The sequence below is a fragment of the Orcinus orca genome, chromosome 3 (genome assembly GCF_937001465.1).
Source record: "Orcinus orca chromosome 3, mOrcOrc1.1, whole genome shotgun sequence".
NCBI classification, from domain to species: Eukaryota; Metazoa; Chordata; class Mammalia; order Artiodactyla; family Delphinidae; genus Orcinus; species Orcinus orca.
In genome coordinates, this window is record NC_064561.1 from 14285005 (window position 1) to 14302923 (window position 17919).

At 42.4% G+C, this 17919-nt stretch overlaps 1 protein-coding gene and 1 long non-coding RNA gene across 4 annotated transcripts in view; both read right to left on the minus strand.

Moving 5' to 3' along the window:
- The window catches only part of LOC105748394 (H-2 class I histocompatibility antigen, Q10 alpha chain-like), a 77204-nt gene that overhangs the window by 42747 nt on the left and 16538 nt on the right, over positions 1 to 17919 (minus strand). The window lies entirely within an intron of this gene.
- Positions 5461 to 8676, minus strand: LOC117195750 (uncharacterized). Its single transcript, XR_004475572.1, has 2 exons — positions 7441 to 8676; positions 5461 to 7007 (listed from the first exon to the last, which is right to left on the minus strand). It is a non-coding gene; the product is annotated as an uncharacterized LOC117195750 (long non-coding RNA).

A 17919-nucleotide genomic window follows, 5' to 3' on the forward strand; every position in this document is an offset into this window, starting at 1 on the left:
AAAGGGAACACTTGTACACTGTGAGTTGAAATGTAAATGGGTGCAGCCAATATGGAAAAGAGTATGGAAGTTCCTCAAAATATTAAAAATAGAACTATCATACGATCCAGCAATTCTACTTTTGGGTATTTTTCCAAAGAAAATAAAAACACTAATTTGAAAAGATATATGCACCCCAAAATTCTTTGCTTCCTTATTTACAATAGCCAAAATATGGAAGCAACCTAAGTCTCCATTGATAGGTGAATGGATAAAGAAAATGTGTCATATATATATATATATATATATATATATATATATACACACACACATATATATATGTCTACATATATGTGTATGTATGTGTGTGTATATATATATATATATATACACACAAACACACATAATGGAATATTAGCCATAAGAAATAATGAAATCTTACCATCTGTGACAATGTGGATGGACCTAGAGGGTATTGTCCTAAGTGAAAGTCAGATAGAGAAACACAAACACCATATGATTTTACTTATGTGTGGAATCTAGAAAACAAAATGAATGAATAAACATGACAAAACAGAAAGAGACTCATAGATACTGCAGAGAATAGACTCATGGCTGCCAGAAGGAGGGGGTAGGGGAATGAATGAAATAGGTGAGTGAGACTAAGACACAAACTTTGTCTGATAAAATAAAGAAGTCACAGGGATGTAATGTAAAGCATAGGGAATATAGTCAATAATGTTGTAATAACTTTGTATGGTGATAGAAGTTACCTAGACTTACCATGATGATTATTGTGTAATGTATAAAAACACTAAATCATTTTGTTGTACACCTGAAAGTGATATAATATTGTCAGTCAATTATACCTCAGATTTTTTAGAAGATGGTAAGTTTGTTGTTACACATATTTTACCACAATAAATAAAATTTGTATGGAGACAAAAAAGACCCCGAATAGCCAAAACAATCTTGAGAAAGAAAAACAGAGCTAGAGGAATCAGGCTCCCAGACTTCAGAGTATACCACAAAGCTACCATAATCAAAACAGTATGGTACTGATACAAAAACAGAAATATTGATCAAAGGAACTGGATAGAAGACCCAGAAATAAACCCATGCACCTATGGTCAATTAATCTACAACAAAGGAGGCAAGACTATACAATGGAGAAAAGACAGTGTCTTCAATAAATGGTGCTGGGAAAACTGGACAGCTACATGTAAAAAAAATGAAACTGGAACATTCTTTAACACCATACAAAAATAAACACAAAATGGATTAAAGACCTAAATGTAAGATCGGATACTACAAAACTCTTAGAGGAAAACATAGGGAGAAAAATCCCTGAGATAAATTGCAGCAATATCTTTTAAAATCTGTCTCCCAGGGTAATGGAAAAAAAATAAACATATGGGACCTAATTAAACTCAAAAGCTTTTGCACAGCAAAGGAAACCACAAAGTGAAAAGACAACCTACAGAATGGGAGAAAATATTTGTGAACAATGTGGCCCACAGAGGATTAGTCTCGAAAATTTACCAACAGGTCATGTGGCTCAATATCCAAAAAACAGAAAAATCCAATCAAAAAATGGGCAGAAGATTAAATAGACATTTCTCCAAAGCAGACATACAGATGGCCAAGTGGCACATGAAAAGATGCTCAGCATCACTAATTATTAGAGAAATGCAAACCAAGACTGCAATGAGGTATCACCTCACACCAGTCAGAATGGCCATCATCAAAAAATCTACAAACAATAAATGCTGGAGAGGGGACTTCCCTGGTGGCACAGTGGTTAAGAATCCACCTGCCAATGCAGAGGACAAGGGTTCGAGCCCTGGTCTGGGAAGATCCCATATGCCATGGAGCAACAAAGCCCATGTGCCACAACTACCGATCCTGTGCTCTAGAGCCCGCAAGCCACAACTACTGAGCCCACGTGCCACAACTACAGAAACCTGCATGCCTAGAGCCCATGCTCTGCAACAAGAGAAGCCACCACAATGAGAAGCCTGCGCAGCGCAACAAAGAGTAGCCCCCGCTTGCTGCAACTAGAGAGAAAGCCCGCATGCAGCATCAAAGACACAACACAGCCAAAAATAAATAAATAAATAAATAAATAAATGCTGGAGAGGGTGTGGAGAAAAGGAAACCCTCCTACACGATTGATGGGAATGTCAATTGGTGCAGTCACTATAGAGAACAGTATGGAGGTTCCTTAAAAAATGAAAAATAGAGCTACCATATGATCCAGCAACCCTACTCCTGGGCATATATCCAGAGAAAAACATGGTTCGAAAAGATACATGCACCCCAATGTTCATTGTAGTGCTGTTTACAATAGCCAAGACATGGAAACAATCTAAACGTCTATTGACAGAGGAATGGATAAAGAAGATGTGGCATATATATACAATGGAATTTTACTCAGCTATAAAAAAGAATGAAATAATGTCATTTGCAGCAATATGGATGGACCTGCAGATTATCATACTAAGTGAAGTAAGTCAGACAAATATTATATGATATCGCTTATATGTAGAATCTAAAAAAAATGATACAAATGAACTTATTTAGAAAACAGAAACAGACTCACAGACTTAAAGATCGGCCTTACCAGGGGGGGAAGGTTGTGGGGAATGGATAGACTGGTATTTGGGATAGATTTGGGGTTGACATGTACACACTGCTACATTTTTTAAAATGACAAATTAAAAAACCCCTGTGTGTGAATACACAATTATCTCAAAATATTAGGCTGGCCAAAAAGTTCATTCGCATTTTTCCGTAAGATGTTACCAATAAAAAGGTCTTATGAAAAGAATAGGTGATATTATTTTTTTAAAAATCTCTAACGCAGAAACCTAGGAAGAAAATTGTTAGCTTTGATGACAGCGAAAAGGAAGATACCTCTTCAAAGGTTGTCACCACATACACCACAGAAGAGAACCGATGAAAAAATACATTTACAACAGCTGTCAATGGCCAGAATATACCAGCAACTTCTACAACCTGAGAAGAAATGGACAGGAATCACTATGGAAAAATAAAATTGTGAAGAGGTAATTTATAGAAACTGAAAAATGAACGGCCAACAGATAGGGGAAAGGTTGCTCAAAATCAAGTGTCATGAGTAAAAATGGAAATGAAGACAAAAGCGGGACACCTCTCCATGCCTATCAAATATGAGAAATCAGAGGAGGGCCACGTGTGGGGGAGATGGAGGGAAGCAAGATCTTGGTTCTGCTGGCCCCAGGGCAGGGAGCGCAGTTTTTCTGGAGAGCAGTCAGGCGAAGTCATCAGTGCCAGAATTTCTCACACAGGCACAGGCGGGAACGTGTCCCAAATGTGCGTTGCAGCAGAGTTGGTAGCAGAGATTGGGAGGCAGCCCGGGGGACGGGAGAGGGATGGGATGTGAGTAGGATGCAGCAAGAACCCGCTGCGGATTATCATGTAGTTGTCCACACGGCAAGGTGGACACAATGCTGTGAGGAAAAAGTAAGAAACAGTCTGTTCCAGAGGATAGCACTAGTTGTGTAACTTTAAAATAAAAACACAGCACAGAATTTTTAAAGATGAAATTGAATTCAACAATTTTTATCAAAGGAAGCGATTGCCATTGTGTGGGAGAGAAGCAGAAGGAGGGCATGGGACGGGAATGGGACCTGATTCACCAATGAGCTAATATTAAAAACAACAGCTGTGCTGTGCACAAAACAAAGACAGTGCTTTGCCATGATCTGGACAACAGGGCCAATTTAATCTGGACAGCAGGCCCAAAAAAGTTGATTGATTTTGTTACCAGAGTCGCCACAGACCCTTGCTAAAAACCCCCCAACACCTCCGTTGAACAAGAACTAATATATATCTTTAAGTCATAAGGTCAGAACACAGAGAAAGGAAGCCATAGCAAGAGAAAGACAAAAACCAGATAGAACCAGCTGAAACCAAGATGGGGCCAAATCTGACCTTCAACAGACCCTGAGTCTCATTATACGCTGATTTTACTGCATTAGCCGCTAAGTGACACACCTACAGGTGGCCATGACGTCACAGGCCAAAAAAGGACAGAAAAGGAGTGGCATCCCAGCTCCAGGAAAGTCCTGCCTCTTTCCCAGAAAACTAATGCCTATGCCTTCCCATCTTTAGTCTCACCCCTCATTGTTCTTACCGCTTAAAAGCAAATCCCCTTTGCCACTAAGGTGAGAAGTCGATTTGTGAACTATGTTCCCAATTCTCCATTCTCTGGCCATTGAATAAAGCTTGCACTACTCCAATCTAAGCTTTGGCTTCGTTTTTGGCTGTGCAAACTCACATGGAAAAACTCACATGAGAGACAGGGGGCCTTGGCCAGTCTATGGCTGAGTGGGGGGTCCATATGTCCAAATTTGGTAACAGTTTTAAAAGAAAAAAAAAAATAAGCTTAAAAGTTAAGGAGGGAGAGGATTATCTGGGGCTGTGAAGCCCAGTGGTGACTGCATCCAAACCCTTGCTATGAGCCGGGAGGATTTCTCTGTGAAGTGGCCAGTGGGATTGTCAACTGCCATGCCAACCAGACATGAAACTAAGAGCCTGGGCACATGGGCTTTCCTTCAGCATTCTCAGAGGGGACATTCCCACTGACCACCCCTCTGTTACCCCAGGCCCCTTCCAAGGCAAGGGTGGGTTTGGGCTATAAAACGCTCTTCTGATCTCACATCTGGTTCCTATATCCTCAGCTCTTCCTCTCCCAGATTCCTCCTTTATCTCTTACTCACAGCTTCCCCCCTGGAACTTCCCCAGGGTTAACACGGGATCTTCTGAAATGTTAGTTCTACCCACGTGGGGCTAGTGGGTGTTGAGGGAGGAAGCCCTGTGGAGGGAACCAAAGGGTCATGAATGTGACAAGGAGATAGGAACTCCAGTTCTGGTCCCCACCCAGGCACTAATGCTTGTGGCCTTTGCAGCCTTGGAGCATAAATGTCCTTTGTGGAGCAATGAGAACCCCCTGCAAAAGTCTGTGATCTGACTACCTGGGAGGTTGGGAACGTGGAGAGCATGGGGTCCATGGGACCAAGGGGAAGAGGACGGGAAAGAGGATCACACAGGAGACCAGCTATGGCTACCTTGGTGCCTGCAACCTAGGACCCAGAAGAAAGGTCCTAGGGCAGGGTCACTTCTCTTTCCCCCATAATCACCAACTCACCTGGGTCCCCTGAGTGCTGGGAGTTAGCAGGACAGGAGGAGACAGGGGCTGTGAGGTGTGTGGATTATTTCCCGCCCCACCACCAACCTCTCCATCCCCTCTCCCCTTCCCTGGAAATTTCAGACCGAGTTTTCTGCTGGCTTCTGAAAGAAACACAAAAGGAACCTTTGAACTTCCTCATAATCAGCTCTGTGCTGTGATGACCAGCGGCCCACAGGCCCAATCAGTAAACAATGGTTCAACTTCGACTCTCCACACCTTAGTTTTTAAAAGTAAAACTATCAAAAACAGAAAGGAAACACTGCATTTATCGACAATGCTGGAAGGAGGGAGCCACAGATAAGGCTCTTTTAGGGTGCTAGGGCCTTGAAGCTGAAGGGCCCAGAAACTTTGCAGAGGAGGTGACACTTGCTGAGGTCGAATTTAGGATTGGCAGGAGGATGGTTTGTGGTTCTCAGGGCATGGTCCCATACTTTCAGTATCAGCATGCCCTGAGGATGTGTTAGAAATGCAAATTCTAGGCCCCACTGAATCAGAGATGCAGGGATGGGCCCAGCAACCAGTGTTTAGGAGCTCTCATCCTCTGTGGAATATAAGCCCAAGTTTGAGACCACCCTTGTAGTGGTGGTACACTTGAAGGGAGTTTCTAATCCTCTGTTGATAGAAGACAAAAATGTAGAAGCCCTCAGGGAAGGGATATGCTAAAGTGTCAGCACATGTTTGCCTCAGGCTCTGTTTTCTTTGGAAACTGGATTAAGACACAATTCCAACCTGCCGATGCCAGGCGAAAGTGAAGGAACTGTCTATTATAGGCGTTTGCCCATGTCTACCCTCAGGGTAGGAAATTCCATAAACATAGCTGAATTTTTTAAAAGCACTTAGTGTTTATCATATATTTACGCTTCTACTTTGTTTGAAAACTTATTTAAGGCAAAACATGAGATAACATGGATTAGATGTATGTGAAAAATAAAAAGGAAGCATGGTTACTACAGGCCTGCCCAACGATTTGGTCTGATGTGATGTAGGTAGCCAATTCACAGGACTTTGGACAGTCTCTCAGCTCTGCCGAAAACTGCATCATGAGGAGCAAGAGTTGGGCTCCTCCAGAGTGGGGTGCTGGTACCCCGACTGTGAATTTGTTCAGTAAGGAAGTCAACAAGTGATCGCTCCAAATCTCTCTGTACCGGCCTCCCCCCGCCGACCTCCAATGCCCTGTAATCCCTCCCAGCTCTGGAAACAGGCACCCCAGGATGACAAACAGCACAGTGAATAACAACAAAACTGGCTGTGTCTCCCCCCATTCCATAGCCCTAGAATCTGCTTCCAGCCACACCTCTGCAGCTCTTCCCATAATCTCAGTTCTCATGCTGTCTTCCAGGTCTGCAGCCTACCTACACAAGAAGGCAGGCAGTGTCACCCTCCCTGGTCCTCGGAGAGGTTCCCCAGCCTCTGACTTCCTTGTACTTCTCTCCCAGGTCCCCTTCCTCACCCACATGGAGCTGGCAAAAGGGAGTGGGTTCTTGGTTCCTAGGAGGAAGGCAGAGAACCCAGGCTTGAGAACCCAAGAATTGTCCCATCTATTCTGGGTCCCTTGCTCATCCATGTGAATTTTAGAATCAGCATGACAATCTACAATAAAAATCCAGATCCCATATCCAGAAAAGGTAAATCCATAGAGACAGAATGCCGATTGGTGGCATTATGGGTTGAATTACATCCCCCAAAAGATATGCTGAAGTTCTAACCTCCAGTGGCCATGAATGTGACTTTATTTGGAGATACGGTCTTTGCAGATGCACTGAATTTGGGTAGGCTATAATCCAACCATGTGTCCCTAAGAAGAAAAGAAGAGACACAAAGGGAAGGCAGCCATGTGAGGTAGGATGTATGCAGACATGGGAGTGAGGCTGTCACAAATCAAGCAATGCATGTGGCTAACGGGAAAAATGTCGATGAAAGAATGCTGCCTGCCATATCAATAAACAAAGGATATTGAACCATCAAGCCATCACACTGCAGCCACCCCCAGTGATGTACCCTGAGGAGACTCAGGATGAGAAAGCATAGGATACTGGCCTCAGATAGCTGAGGTGCATATCAAAGGAATGATTTCAATGAGCAGACTCTTGCATCTTCTCATACATAGATATGTGCTAAATTCATTAACTTGAGATGTATGGTTTTCTTTAATTATCAGTAATCTCTTGATGTTCTGACTACCTGCTCTGTGTTGCAAAAACTCCTATATATCCTGTGTCCTCCCTTACTTCTTCAGAGGAGTTCCCTTAGAGATATTTGACAGTCTGCGTCCCAGGCTTAAGTCCTCAGTTTTGTCTGCTGAGTAAAACATAACTGTCAATTTTTAGGTTGAGCATCTTTTTTCAGTCAACAAAAGAAGTCTCCCCTAGAGCCTTGGAAGGATCATGGCCCTGCCAACACACTGAATTCAGACCCTTGGCTTTCAGGACCATGAGAGGATCCATTTCTGCTCTTCTTTTTTATACACTGACCAGGTTGTGGTACTCTGTTATAGCAGTCATAGGAAACTAATAGTGGTGGTTACCAGCATTATGGGGAGGGGGATATTAGGAGCAACTGGTTGATGGGTACAGGGTTTCCTTTTCGGGTGCTGAAAATGTTTGGAAATTTTTCCAAATTTTCATTGCCAATAAAAATATGTGGAAATACATAGAGATTGCACAACATTGTGAATGTACTGAATGCCACTAAGATGGTCATTTAAAATGGTGACTTTTATGCTATGTGAATTTACCTCTATTTTAAAATTTTAAATAATAAATAAATAAATCCATCCATCCATCCATCCATTCATCCATCTCTCCATCCATCCTTCTGGGGTTTAGACTGAGATTGAATTGAACCCATAGGATAATCGAGAGGAACTGACCACTACTATAGTGAAGTTCTGACCTGTGAATACGTCTTCTTTACATAAGTCTTTTACATGTTTTCTTTTAAAAATTTTTATATTTCTTTATTTATATTTTACATAAGTCTTCTTTATAGGACAGCTTAATTTCTTGTAGATATATTTTCTATAGTTTCCTTATGCATATACAAGGAAATAGTATGGATTCTTATTTTTCTCTGGAAAAGTAGCATAATAGACACCCATTTTCACTAAACAATCTTTTGTAGAGATCTTTCCATGTCAGTACATAGAGATCATTGTCATTCTTTCATGCTGCATAATAGTCTACATATATGGTTGTATCATCACATAACTAACAGTCCTCATGGATGGACTTCTGGTATATTTCCATCTATGGTGAAGCTGTAATGAATGATGTTGGATGTATACCACTTTGCAAATTCACGGGTATATATGAGCAGCCAGCTCTGGCTCCCCACTCTTCCTTTAATCTGGTGTGTATGGTCCCAACTTAATATAGCCTAGCAACTCAAAACAGAGTCTGTCTCTGGAAGAGTTTTCTCCCAAACAAGCCCCCCATTTTCCAGCTCATGGGAGTGGGGAGAAGGCTCCAGGATATAGCCCCTTCAGTCTCTGTGTCACCCTAACCCCATTTCCACTGGCCCAGTTCCAGTTCCCCATCAGCACAGGTGACCACATGCACACACACACACACACACACACACACACACACACACACAGTCACACACTCACCAAGGTGCAAAAGAAACCATTTTCAAGTGCTGAGCTCTTAGCTATTTCTGTCAACTAAAAAAGAATGTACAATGTAAAAGTTGAGAATTATATTTTGTTTTGGGCATTACTGGGGATTTTAGCCTGGGATACAGCCTCTCAGATAGCTCTGAGGGACTGTTCTGAAGACGTAAGGGAGGAGCCAGGATATATAAGAGTTTTTGCAAACAAAATGAAACAAAACAAAACAAAAAACCCCAAACAGGTAGTCTGAACATGAAAAGATTACTGTTAATTAAAGACAATCTGACACCTCTAGTTAATGAACTTAGTGCTTTTCTCTGTATGGGAAGATGCAAGAATCTGGGCTTATTGAATTAATCCTTTGATAGGCACCTTAACCATCTAGGGCCAGTATCCTGTTTATCTCCATCCTTAGTTCCTCTCAGGTCGCACCATCCAGATTGGCTGTGGAGGCTGATGACGTGGTAGCTGCAACATTCACTGATTACTGAAATGGCAGGTGACATTTTGTCTAAATTTCCCTCAAGAAATCAATGCTTGGATGGCTACTGGACAGGGAAGAGCTGACCTAAGACACAGAGCACACTGATGACATGGCCTGGGAGGAAATTCCAGACATGAGACTCACAGAAGTGAACGTCAGTGGAGGCCATCACTGGGGAGGAGCAGAGATATACCTGCGTGATGACACAACAGGCCTGTGGGAACGTCTCTGAAACTTGAGGTGGAGAGTGAGAGGAAGGGCAAGAGAATAAAGGAGAAGAGAGAGGTATCTGGGATTGCAGCACAGGGCAGGTAAGCACCTGGGAAGACCAGGCTCACTGTCCCTCCCCTCTCCAGAACTGCCACCCATCCTTCTGTCTAGGCTGTTCCTGGCAATGCACTGCTGTCCTTCCCAAACCAGAAGTGATCAGAGCTGTGGGTGGAGGAAGAAATGAAAGAAGGAGTGAAGAGTTGAAGATGGATTGGGGAAGAGGTGTTCATGCTTCCCCGTGCTTTCCTCTATGGCTGGATACCTGCCCCCATTCCCATTACCTGCCTCCATTCCCATTCCGTTTCCAGTATTATAGATATTTTTTTTGTCACATAAAGGATAAAAACAAATACTCCAGAGCCAAGTGTATGTCAGGAGAAAAAGTTGAATTCTATGTGAGTTGAGGTGTCAGACTGCTGTATCAGAGCCAAAATGTATAATGGCTCAAAATGTGTAATGGTTCATTTCTTGCTCGCTTACTTGGCAGACTAAGTGGCCAGCTGACCTAATGAGTATTCACGCAAATGAGTAAACTAACAAACTTGAATTACACCCTCTTTTTTTTCTAAACTGTTGAGACCAATCCAACATGAAAACTGGTGAGGTGTTTACACCTCACTAACGCAAAGTGAATAGGAGTAATCTGCCTGATAACTGATGATGCATGATCAGTTTGGCCTTGACTTTCATTGGACACTGTGGTTCCAAATGGGCCAATCCTAATGATCCTGCCCAGACCTTGGTCCTGGGGCTGGTTTTTACCCACTGAAGTCTCCGTTTGAGTTTGGACTGAAAATACAGGCCAGGTGCAAGGGGCTTGGTATTAAGATCAGGTTTTTACTTCTACCCATTTTGAGAGGTTATGTCACAGAAACTGCCTTCCCCATAACTCTCTCTCTCTGCTCAGTCTTTGTCTCTGTCCTTACCTTCCTTCTTCTCCCACTTCTGTCTTCCCATTTTTCTTCTCTGCTTTGGCAGTAAGATCCCAGAATTGTTTCATTCAAAAGATTTGGGGGAGTGCCCTTCTAAGCCAGTTGTCACTTACCTTTCCTTCAACAAAGGAACTTTGAGAATTTAAAAAAATTTTATTTATTTATTTATTTATGGCTACATTGGGTCTTCGTTGTTGCGCCTGGGCTTTCTCTAGTTGCTGCGAACAGGGGCTCCTCTTTGTTATGGCGCACAGGCTTCTCATTGCAGTGGCTTCTCTTGTTGTGGAGCACAGGCTCTAGGCGCTTGGGCTCAGTAGTTGTGGCTTGCGGGCTCTAGAGCACAGGATCAGTAGTTGTGACACACGGGCTTAGTTACTCCGCGGCATGTGGAATCTTCCCTGACCAGGGCTCGAACCCACGTCCCCTGCATTGACAGGCAGATTCCTAACCACTGAGCCACCAGGGAAGTCCTGGGACTTTGAGAATTTTATTAAATCTTTAAGCAACATCCCTCACCCACCCCCCACCCCCACCCAAGAAAAGACCACACTCAACATTTCACACCCAATCATAGAGGGTTCCTAAATCTGCTGAAGCCACAGAACCCAGGAGACCTGGTCTGAATCCATTTTCTGTTTTTCTCACATGAGGGTGTAGACAAAGAATGTCACCTGCGATTTCAGTAAACAAAGGATGTTGGGGCCTTAAAGCGATCAGCCACTGCAGCTGCACCCTAAGGGGAATTCAGGATGGAGAAAAATGGGGAAAATGGGATAATGGCCCTAGATAATTAAGATGCATATCAAAAGAATGATTTCAATAAGCCCAGACTCTTGCATGTGCCCTTACATAGAAAAGCACTAAAATTATTAACTTGAGTTGTCTGCATTTTTTGTGTGATTAGCGGTAATCTTTTTTTTTTTTTTTTTTTTGCGGTACATGGGCCTCTCACCGTTGCGGTCTCTCCCGTTGCGGAGCACAGGCTCCGGACGCGCAGGCTCAGCGGCCATGGCTCACGGGCCCAGCCGCTCTGCGGCATGTGGGATCCTCCCGGACCGGGGCACGAACCCGTATCCTCTACATCGGCAGGCAAACTCTCAACCACTGCGCCACCAGGGAAGCCCTAGCGGTAATCTTTTGATGTTCGACTACATGTTGTTTTTTTTCCCACAAAATCTCCTATATATCCTGGCTCCTCCCTTACCCCTTTGGAACTGTTCCTCAGAGCTATCAGAGAGGCTGTGTCCTGGCTATTAGTCCTCAGTAAGACCACCAAATAAAACATAATTCTTCACTTTTAGGTTGTGCAATGTTTGTTCAGTCAACAAGGGAAACATCCCAAATTCTATGTGTGGCATTTCCAGGGACAAGAATGTTGTCCTCTGAGTTATAAACAGCATCTGAGTAAATAACAAGCAAATGCAGTGTCCTTCAACTACAATGATGATTAGAAAACAGAAAGCAAAAGTGGACTCTAGAGCTCATTTCTACCAGAAGGAAATACCACGAGAATGCATCCCTGGCATGGGGAGAGGTACAGAGAGCAAGGGGACTGAATGGGCCTTATTTAGATTCCAAATTCAAAAACTAGCACTAAAAAGATATATTTACATCCATCATGGAGATTTAATTATGCACCAGGCATTAAGCACTACCAAGGATTACTGTTAATATTGTTGGATGTGACAAGGTCCTGAAATTCTGTAAGAAAATGCCCATGTTTTTTAGAAACTCCTTCCTGAGTTATGTAGGTGTGGAATGGCAAGTTGTCTAGGATTTGCTTTGGGATTGAGTTCAGCAAAGAAATGGACAGAGACAAAGCAAATGTGGTAGTTATGCAACTGGGTGGTGGATATAAGGAGAGGTCCGTATATTCTTCTTTCTACTTTAATGTTTGTTTGAAATGTTTCTAAGTACAAATGCTTTTGACAAGCAAATGTAGTTTTTAGGAAGGCAGGCCTAGGGCAAATACACAAGTGACTTTTATTTCAAGTGGTAATAGGTTGTTATTTTTCTGCCTCGAGTGCTTCCAGCTGCTCGAAGGATGCACTTAACCCTCTTCAGGAGGTGTGGTCCACATTCCCTCCCCCACCAGTCTTATATTTATCCCCCAGTCCCCAGGGGTCCTACAGCTAGTAGAGCAGGCTCTGGGCCTGGCCTCAGCACAAGGTTGAGAAGTGTAGTGGCCTGGTTTCCTCTCAGATGACCCATCATCTTGTCCATAACCACAGCAGAACCTGTTGGTGAGTGACAGTGGTGTAGTAGGATCAGGTCTGCACGTCACCCACATTCCACAGCATCCCCGCTACCAGTAAAGAACGACTTCTGAACTAGAGGATGGTAAAACCAACCTTGTGTTTGTGTATGTAACGTTGTGCCACTTATATTACCAGAAAGTAGGTTCTTGTCTCGTTGAAGAAAGAATTCAGAGACAGGACACGGAGGCCAAGAAAGCAAAGTGAGGATTTATTAAGCGATAATACACTCTCAGAAAGGAGAGCAAGCAGGCTCATGTGAGTAGCTGCCCTGAGTTCCTTTGGCAAACTGGTTAAAAACGTTTGGGTGGAATATTCACTGGGAGGGAGGGGGGTATTTCCTGATTATTTATCCCAGCTACACCTTCCTGAGGGGAGGAGGGATTTTTGTTCTTATCTGGTCTTGATTAGAAGAGTCACGGCCTTGGTGCATGATGGGAACTTCTTATCTGCAAGGTTCATTTTATTGTAATGAGCAAAAAGTTACATTCCAACACCAGGGATTCTCACCTTTTGCCACCATTCTTTGTCTGCCTCTAGGACCCCTGTCACGACAGATATATGGTTTCCTGTCAGTCCAGAGGTTTCTGCTTTTCTTTGTCTGCCCAAGAACCCCCGTCGTTCACAAGATGTATGGTTTCCTGCCACTCCGTCCATGACCCCCCTTTTCTTCTCTGCTCATATCTAGCTCTCTGTCTGCTCTAACTCTTAGAAAGCACTTGCTTACACACTTGCTGGAATCCCTACACCAGCTGCTACCTCTATTGCTCCTACAAATCAAAGCATAAACCAGCAGGCTGCAGACTCTTAACACAAGCAAGGAGGATGCTGCCTTTCCTGCTTTGCCTTGTTTACACCACCACCTGGGAGACATGACAGAGGGTCCAGGAAGTCCCAGTGGAAATAAGGGGTCTTGTATGGACCAGAGTACTGCCTCCCCTACTCCATTCTGGGCTCCAGGTTCCTGGGATCCGGGACCTTGGGACATAGCACCTTACTCCCAAGGACTTGGGAGGAAATTCACTCCTGAGCAAAGCGGGTAGGAACAGAAAAACCTCTATATGGCTGAAGAATTAGCAGAGCCAGAGAAACTGCTTAGACTCCTCAGTTTGCTAGCAAGCAAAAAATGAGGTGATGCTGAGCTGGGCAGGCACTCACCCATGGAAGAACTTGCAGAAGTCTGGCATTCCTGAGGGGAGAATCCAGTACATCACTGGAAGGAAAAGTAAAAGAAAAATACAAGTCTGGTTGCAGCAGAGATGGTAAGAGAAAGTTTTCCTGTGCTGACGTCCCCCAAGAAAACACTGAATGGGAATGATTTATCTGGTGGAGGTGACCGCTCCTGTAGGGGAAAAGAAAAGCAGTGAGTGAGTACCCAGCTACTTCATCTGATCAGTCAGGGTCGGAGAAATCCATTTTTTTTGCACCAGCACCTCTAGTACTAAGGTGGGGATAAGAATTTAAGGTATATTAAAGGGATTGTGCTGAGCAGGAAGTCATCCCATGAGCCTCTGGGAGTACCATCCCCAGGGATCTCCCTACCAGGTCCACTGGCAACCCAGGTGGGCACAAATGCCAAACCCACACGTCCCCACTCTGCTACTGGCTCCTGTGTGCTCCCAAGTGCATCTGGGAGAACAAGTTCTGGTAGGCAAGGAGTGGGGTCTGAAGACAGGATATGATGGTTGGCAAGAGGGACATCACAAACTTGTCTATAGTGGAAAACAAAAGAGGGGTTTCAAAAGTCAGCCTGGTGTATTGTAAGGACCAGAGAAAAGATAAAAGCTTAAAATTTTGTCTACAAAGGGAAGCAAGAAGAGAGGAGCAAATAATCCTTCACAAGCACAGAAGAAAAACTGAGATAATAACACCATAGAACATAACACCACATCTGCTGAAGGCAAAGAGTGAAGGTGATGTCTACTACTTCAAATATGAAAGCAGCATTGCATAACTAAAATGAAAATAACCACGCAGGGAAATAATAGCATCAAAAAAGAAACTGATAATTCTCAAGCGTACAAACTCAAAGGCACAGAATATTGTGATCTAAGTGATAAAGAATTCAAAACAGCAGTTGTGAGAAACTCAGTGAGTCACATGAAAACTCAGAAAGACAACTCAATGAATTCAGGAATAAAATATATGAACTAAGTGGGTTATTTGCCAAAGAGATGGAAATTAAGAAAAAAAGAACCAAACAGATAGCCTGCAGCTGAAAAATTCGATGAATGATAAGAAGAATGCAATAGGGAGTATCTGAAGCAGGGCAGACAAGGTGGAAGAAAGAGTAAGTAACTTGGAGGATGGGAATTTTGAAATACACAGTTAGAAGAGAAGAAAGAAATATAATTTTAAAAGATCAAAGAAAGCCCATGTGGAGAGAAGGGACAAGATGGCAGTGTAGAGGCGTCTTGAGCTCACCTCCTCTCATGAGAACACCAAAATCACAAATAACTGCTGAACAACCATTGATGAAAAAGACTGTAACCTACCAAAAATATATTTTACATCCAAAGACATAAAGAGGACACCACAGTGAGATGGTAGGAAGGGAGCACTCATGATATAATGAAATCCTATACCCCTGGGTGGGTGACCCACAAACTGGAGAATAATTACATTGCAGAAGTTCTCCCACAAGTGTGAGAGTTCTGAGCCCTATGTCAGGCTCCCAAGCTGGGGGTCTGACATTGTGAAGAGGAGCCACCAGAGCATTTGACTTAAAAGGTCAGCGGGGCTTGATTGCAGCAGCTCCATAGAACTGCGGAAAACAGAGACTCTGCTCTTGGAGGGTACACACAAGGTCTCATGCGTACTGGGACCCAGGGAAAAATCAGTAACTTCACAGGATCCTGAACCAGACCTACCTGCTATTCTTGCAGGGTTTACTGGGGACGTGGGAGGCGGTTACAGCTCATTCTAAGGACAAGGACACTGGTGGTGGAGGTATCAGGGAGTAGTCATCGGCTTGAGCTCCCCCAAAAGCCAGTAGGCTCCAGTGCCTGGTCACCTCAGGCCAAACAACCAACGGGGCCCACACAGCTCTGCCCATAATATAAACAGATGAAATGCTCCAACCAAAAGACACAGACTGGCTGAATGGATACAAAAACAAAAAACAAACAAAAAGATATATGTTGTCTAAAGAGACCCAATTCAGATCTAGAGAAACATACAGATTGAAAATGAGCGGGTGGAAAATGTTATTCCATGCAAATGGAAATCAAAAGAAAGCTGAAGTAGCAGTACTCATATCAGACAAAATAGATGTTAAAATAAAGACTGTTACAAGAGACAAAGAAGGACACAACAAAATGATCAATCCAGGAGAAGATCTTACAATTGTAATATATATACACCCAACATCGGAGCACCTCAATATATAAGGCAAATACTGACAGACATAAAAGGAGAAACTGAGTAAGACAATAATACTGGGAAACTTTAACACCCAACTTACATCAATGGACAGATCATCCACATGGAAAATCAATAAGGAAACACAGGTCTTAAATGACACATTAAACCAGTTGGACTTTTACTTGATATTTATAGAGCATTCCATCCAAAAACATCGGAATGTATATTCTTTTGAAGTACACATGGTACTTTCTCCAGGATAGATCACATGCTGGGCCACAAAGCAAGCCTCAGTAAATTTAAGAAAACTGAAATCCTATCAAGCATCTTTTCTGACCACAACACTATGAAATTAGAAATCTACTGTAAGAAAAAAACTACAAAAACACAATCATATGGAGGCTAAACAATATGCTAATAAACAACCAATGGATAAGTGAAGAAATCAAAGAGGAAATAAAAAAATACCTACAGACAAATGACAATGAAAACACAAAGATCCAAAACCTGTGGGACAGAGCAAAAGCAATTCTAAGAGGGTAATATATAGTGATACAATCTTACCTCAGGAAACAAGAGAAGTTTCAAACAATCTAACCTTACACCTAAAGCAACTAGAGAAAGAAGAACAAACAAAACCCAAAGTTACTAAAAGGAAACAAATCATAAAGATCACAACAGAAATAAATGAAATAGACTAACAATAAAATTAGAAATGAAAAAGAAGAAGTTACAACAAACACCACAGAAATACAAAGGATCAGAAGAGACAACTACAGCAAGTATATGCCAATAAAATGGACAACCTAGAAGAAATCAAGGTCTTAGAAAGGTACAGCCTTCTAAGACTGAACCAGGAAGAAATACAAAATGTGAACAGACCAATCAAAAGTACTAAAATAGAAACTGTGATTAGAAAATATCCAACAAAGAAAAGTCCAGGACCAGATGGCTTCACAGATGAATTCCATCAAACATTTAGAGAAGAGTTAAAACTTATCCTTCTGAAAAGTTCCAAAAAATTGCAGAGGAAGGAACACTCCTAAGCTTATTCTACAAGGCCATAATCACCCTGATACCAAAACCAGTCAAAGATATCACAAAAAAAGAAAAGTACAGGCCAATAACCTTGATAAACATAGATGCAAAAATCCTCAACAAAATGCTAGCAAACTGAATCCAACAACACATTAAAAGCATCATGCACCATGATCAAGTGGAATTTTATCCCAGGGAGGCAAAGATTCTTCAATATAGGCAAATCAATGAATGTGATACATCACATTAACAAATTGCAATATAAAAACCATATGATCATCTCAGTAGATGCAGAAAAAGATTTTGACAAAATCCAACACCCATTTGTGATAAAAACTCTCCAGTAAGTGAACATAGAGGGAAATTACCTTGATGTAATAAAGGCCATATATGACAAACCCACAGCAAACATTCACAATGGTGAAGAAGTGAAAGCATTTCCTCTAAGAGCAGGAACGAGACAATGATGTCCATTCTTGCCACTCTTATTCAACATAGTTTGGAAGTTCTAGCCACAGTAATCAGGAAAGAAAAAGAAATAAAAGAATATGAATTGGAAAAGAAGAAGTAAAACTGTCACTGTTTGCAGGTGACATGACAGGATACGTAGAAAATCCTAAAGATGCTACCAGAAAACTGCTAGAGCTCATCAATGAATTTGGTAAAGTTGCAGAATACAAAATTAGTACACAGAAATCTCTTGCATTCCTATACAGTAAAAATGAAAGATCAGAAAGAGAAACTAAGGAAACAAT